The sequence below is a fragment of the Rhipicephalus sanguineus genome, chromosome 4, assembly GCF_013339695.2.
Source record: "Rhipicephalus sanguineus isolate Rsan-2018 chromosome 4, BIME_Rsan_1.4, whole genome shotgun sequence".
Taxonomy (NCBI): domain Eukaryota; kingdom Metazoa; phylum Arthropoda; class Arachnida; order Ixodida; family Ixodidae; genus Rhipicephalus; species Rhipicephalus sanguineus.
The window spans coordinates 99,747,231-99,753,381 of NC_051179.1; the positions used below are offsets into that span (position 1 = coordinate 99,747,231).

General features: G+C 43.6%; 1 pseudogene; it reads right to left on the reverse strand.

Annotated features, from left to right (window-relative positions):
- The window catches only part of LOC125758262 (uncharacterized), a 78,928-nt pseudogene extending 73,367 nt beyond the window's left edge, over positions 1-5,561 (reverse strand).
- Positions 5,562-6,151: the final 590 nt, after the last annotated feature.

Sequence of the window (6,151 nt, forward strand, 5' to 3'; positions counted from 1 at the left end):
TATTGATGCAACCTGAATGATACGGTGCTTTTTAAATAAGTCTGCTGCGTGCCAGCGATATGGCACTTTACAAGCTAGACTCGAAGCTTTCTTTTGCAAGACGGTAAATTTACTGATGTTTACGATTGTTGTTGTCGACCATACAAGAAATACATAATTCAATAAAGAAGAAAACGAATTATATATGAGCAAGTTAACAGAAGCAGGAAAGTAGTAGCAATGGCGGCACATAATGCAGATTGTCCAAGATAGTTTACTGATAATATGGTTCACGTGATCATCCCATGTGATTTTTTGTGAAAAATACACGAGTAATGATTTGAATCTTTTGACAACTTCAGTTTCTGAGTTATATAATGAAATGATGGGAAACTGGACTTGCGTGTGGCGGCAGTGAAATAAAACAGCCTTAGTTTTATTTATGTTCAGTTTTAGGTAGTTTACTTGAGCTCACGCAATGATTTCAGACAGCGCGTTATTCGCTCGACTACCTAGTTCGCTGCTATAATTGCCTGAATAAAAAAAAATAAACTGGTATCATCAGTGTATATTTTAAAATGGGCTGATTCATTGATACGGACTATATCATTAATTAAAGTATAAAGAGAAACAGTCCCAGTATGCTTCCTTGCGGGACTCCTGTTTTAATGGAGTTTATTGAAGAATGTTTTCCCTCAATTATGGCGAATTGAGTGTGGTGTTGCATGTAAGACATCATTAATTTGTGCGCAATGCCTCTTATACAATGATGATCCAGCTTTTGAAGGAGAATTTCATGAATAATGAGGTTGAAGGCTTTTGAGAAGTCGAGAAAAGCCCAAGTACCGTATTTCTAGATTCAATTTTTTTTCAATGTATTCCTTTTGTGGCAGTAGCCCTCCACTGAAATGCGACTACCGTGGCCAGAATTTAATGCTACACACTAGAGCACAACCACAGGACACGTTTGGGTTCCGCTACTGCAGCGGATGACAAAGCACGTATAAACAAATGGAAAGTGAGGCGAGTCGATACGGTGGCGTTCTTGAAAATTTGAGTGCGAAGAGGCAAGGACCACGGTAGGAATTGCTAAATAATGGGCAGGGGAGCACATACTCAGAACTGTTCATTATAAAAAGATGCAAGAACATGCACCTCGAAGCAGTCTTCAATATATGCAAGCGAAAAAAAATTTTGAGTTTCCTTGGATACGCATTTAAAGTTGCAGCATATATAAAGATAGTAATGTGTAAAGTTATTGAAATGAATGCACCCAAAGATACCCTGTAGGTGTATGCCACTTCACAACTGGACACGCACTTTGCAGTTATATAGCAGTATTGCCATTAGGTTTATTTTAAGTTGGGAAACGTCACGTATCGTATTGGCTCAGTCGGTATTAGCGACACAAGCTTCATAAGTCAAGCATACACAGGCAACTCCAGGATGGAGGCCATGCATGTGAATTTTTCGTGGTCGTGATGGAATTCGGCTGTCATCACCAAGGTAGACGTAGCTTTATGAAAGTTTCATATCAGAATAAAAACTGCGTGTATGGTACAGCCCAACTCACGATATTCATTTTTCGCTATGTCTGAACTCTCTTACCTTACAATGCCATTCGAAAATTCCTTTGGCCTCATGACATTCGCTATGCCCCGCTCAGTCCACGGGGCTTTCCTGGCAGCACGGTGCCAAATTTGGTAGCCGCTAGCCTGTTGGCTCGGGAATTTCACCAAGTGGTATGTTTCAACTAGCCCGTACACAAGCTCTCTTCCAGGAGGTAGACTCAGACGCAGAGATGGGCCTTATCGCTTTTTTGTGTTGCAGAGATCTTTGTTCGCATAAAAGACTATCCAGCAGCGGGATCTGACACTGCAACGCCTTCGAGATAGGCCGTGTTGACGAAGTAGATCGGTGGTGTAGACACTGCTTAGGCAGCTTTGTGCTCCAAGCCTACGTGTGGCCAGCTCATACCCACAGGAGCAGCGACAGATTATCCAGCCAAGATGCCAAGATTCTCCGAGACCGGCCAAGATTTTCCGCCCTGACACGAGTAAATCTCTGTCCAAGTCGACCTACAGCAAATTAGAGAAATCAACTGGAGCCGCTCTTTCTCTCACTCCTGCACTTTGATCATAATTGCTTACAGCCTCGACAATTAGTTGTGCCAAAGGTCCAGTTTATAATTTAGTCCCGGCTGATTGAACATGTAGGTGCCGTTGCAGGCCTTCGCTTTTGACAAAATACCATGGTATATACAGCAGCAGTGACGCTTTCATTACAATTGCATTGTTGCAATCCCATACGCTCTCACGCAAAACCACACACATACAAACAATTACACACAATTACACACAATAGCTAGGCTCGATGGATGAACGCTATGAATAACCTGGCGCCGTATACATGCCGTTTTTACATGGGTTATGTAGAACAAAAGCGCTTGTTATTAATATGGAGACGTGATTAATGCTTGAATGAGCTGGTTATTTTCTTTAATGGCGGAACTCTTTATGTCGAGCATTGGTGCGTAACGAGTCAACAGAAGAGATCGTCACCATGAACCGGCACACGCTCTGTTCGACCTCTTCTTTCTCTTCGTCCTCTGTATCTTATCCTTGGGTCGCAGACTACGTGCGCCAATGAGTCTGGCAATAACTCTTGTGGCGAGAGAACGAGTACAGAGAGAACGAATGCAAGAGGGAAAGAGAGAGAAAAAGAACAAAAAAGAGATTGAGAGAACCAGAAATTTCTTAGCCAAAAAAATTTCTTCACGAGGCGGGATTCAAACCCGAGTACCCACAATCCTAAGGCGAGCGTCTTAACCACTCGGCCACCCAACGCAAACAGAGCACATCACAGCCTGGTTAGCACAGTATAGCAAGGGGGTGGGAAAGGCAAGTGGGGTGAGGAGGAGAGAAAGGAGGAGAGGAGGAGAGTAAAGCGCAGCAAAGAATGAAACAGAGAAAAACAAAGAGAAAAAAGACAGAAAGAGTGAGCGATAGAAACAGAGAGAGGGAGAGAGATAGAAATATAGAAAGAACAAGAAAGAGAAATAAATACAGGAGGATATCGATAGATAGATAGATAGATAGATAGATAGAGAGATAGATAGATAGATAGATAGATAGATAGATAGATAGATAGATAGATAGATAGATAGATAGATAGATAGATAGATAGATAGATAGATAGATAGATAGATAGAAATTTACAAAGCCAGAAAAGACAGAAAAAACTGACAGAAGAGAGAAAAACAAATAAAGGAAGAGAGGAAGAGGCGCCACACGAATGCGCGAATAATAGACAAGAATTTCTTTCATACTGCTTTTCTTATTATTTGGCAAACGTTTCGAAGTGCCGAAGCGTGCATTTCGAAGTGTACTGTTTTAAAGACCATAGTGCTGCGTGTACATAAGCGTTCCTATGCCTGTTTCCATTATCGTTGTTTGACCAAAATTCGCCTAGTGTATTTCGCAAGCAGAAAGCACTGCATTGGTGTGGTCGGGCTTAAATGGCCTTACATGTAATATGAATGAAGGAAGCAAATTTTCGAGGGCTCGTTTCTTTGTTTGACCCAACCTAATGAAAACCAGCAGATAATAGGGGACGTTTACTGTACTTGTTTAAGTGAATAAAGATAATTGTGATACATATGTGAAGAAAGTGAAGTGGACGAAAAGACAACTTGCCGCTGGCAGGCACCGAACCTGCGACCTTCGGATTTCGCGCCCGATTATCTTGTGTTATGCATCACATGAGAAGCGACATTCAGCACATTAAGCTATTTCTTCCTGTGTTAGTGAGCGCAATAACGGTTATATTTCTTTCCTAATGAAATATCTCACCGATACAAGTTGTCGACTTTCGATCTCAAGCACTATTTTCAATAGAAATGATGACGCATTCGCGAAGCCCACTTGCTGCAAACGTTGACCTCTAGGGACAGTATTTACCCACATTCTTTTCTCGTAATTTGTATGAACAAGTATCTGTTGCACCAAATAGAAAAAAGAGGTCATACAAGCAGTGCTAGTGACAGAGCCCTCTTTCTCGTTTAAAGGGACACAAAGAGCAAAACGATTTTTCTCGCATTAGTAAAGTAGTCTTCCACGATACCAAAAACGCCATGCTTGATGCGAGAAGACGCTTAATAAGCGAGAAAACGCGCAAAAAGAAAATACAGGTGGCGACCCCACCTTGGAATTCTCGCACCATTTGCCGTCACGTCACATATTTTTGACGGCGCCTGCTTGGGCCTACGTAGTTCCTAATCGATTAAATCGAAGTACATTGTCCTCTGAAGGGGCCAGAGACTTGACATAACGAGTTTGTGGAAATTTCGTCGAGCCAGTGGCGCCAAAATACGTTCAATGCTCTTTGAAACCTCTTACGTCACGAATTACAAAGTTCGGCGCGAAATTTACAAATGAAACTGTGAACTTGGTTTTCTCCTCTAATAATAAACCTATGGTGGTGAAATAAACTACACAAGAGTTCTCCGCGCACACTTTATCAATCTAAACCAATTCATATTTCCCTTTAGTGTCCCTTTAAGTTCTCAATTTCGATTCACAACGAAGAAATAGCGCTAGAACAGGACGAAGACGAGGGGACACAAACACGGCTCTGACCAAAGAGGTTGCTCTGACCAGCAACCATATTGTCACGGGGGCGTGATGTCGACGAAGAAAGCAGTCGTCGTATTCAAGCTGAAACTCTTTATATGGCCAAATTTGTGGCCGGGAAATGAAAAATCAAGCTACAACAATACACGCTGTACACTGATAGAGGTGAACAGGGCGTCGGCCGTCGATAAACTGCTCATGGATGGTATGCGCCGTCTTTTATACATCACGCATCGAAGTTTCCAGTCTTGTCACTGGTGGTCACGCAAGCTCTGTAATAATCTACAATATTCGCGTCCTGCGCGCAATCTTAACAAAACGATCTACTACAATCGCGAAGCTTCTCGAACACTTCGGCGCGGACAGCGTCAAGCGTTGACAACGGTCCTTGCTGCTCAAACCTGAATACATCAAAATAGAACAAGAAGTGGGCGTGGCAATATTTTATTGCATTTGCACCGTCAATATATACAGGGAAAAACACAATTTGTACACACTTCAGGGAACAACACATCGCTGTAGCGTTGCCAAATCACCGTTTTGAAATACACAGCATTCCATTTATTTGCGAAGTGATAGCGAGGCTACGTTGACGCAGCAGTCTCTACTATTCTGGTTGCAAAAAGTCTCAAAGATTTCACGTTAGCGTTGCTCTGCATAAGTGCCTAGTACTTCGAAATCTTTAAAAACTGGCTCGCAGTGACATATGCTACAGTGATCTACAAGATGACTACTCACAGACCCTTTTAGCGAGTACGCATGTTCTCGTATTCACTCCTCGATTCATCGGCCGGTTTGGCCAATGTAGCACTGTCCGCAAGTGACAGGGATCTTATAAACCACATTCCCTCGACATCCAACAAATTGTTGCGCGTGCTTCTTTTGTAGCGTTAGCTACACTGACCTAGCCGAGCCAGTTTCGAGCACCTGCTCAAGAGCCGTGCTGCACATGCTCGAGGATAAGTGATTTCACGCAGCTGGCGCACCGGAGCCAGCAACTCCCTGCGCACTTCGCCGCCGCCGCGCGCTACTCACCGCTGCCGGTCTGCGCATTCCAGAGGAGTGACGTCGTAGTCGTCGCAGACGCACTAGCGCCGGCGCGCGCGCAGCTATTCGCCTTCGCTGTGCTGTCGCCGTCTGACAATGCGATGGAGCCGCTTGATAGCGCTTCTGACGCGGTATAGCCATGGAGAGGGAGAGCGCAAATGCTGCTCAACGGCGCAGAATAGCGGAGAAGCTTAACCCATCGGATCCCGAAGTAGTTGCCTCGCAATTAGCAGTTGAGCGTAGGAAGACTGAACAGAAGAAGGCTAAACGTGCTGCGGAGACACGAAAACGTGCTGCGGAGACACGAGAATAATCAGCTGAACCTTTGCTTACACTACGTATATCCTGGCATAGCCGAGCTTAGCTACTGCAACATTTTTCGGAGAGTTTGCAATAGTTCGCCATTAATCATCTTGCAGAGGCTGGATAGTTTAGATGATATAAAAAGGAACAATGGTGTTAGATGCCATTGGAACGACATCAAATCCAAATAT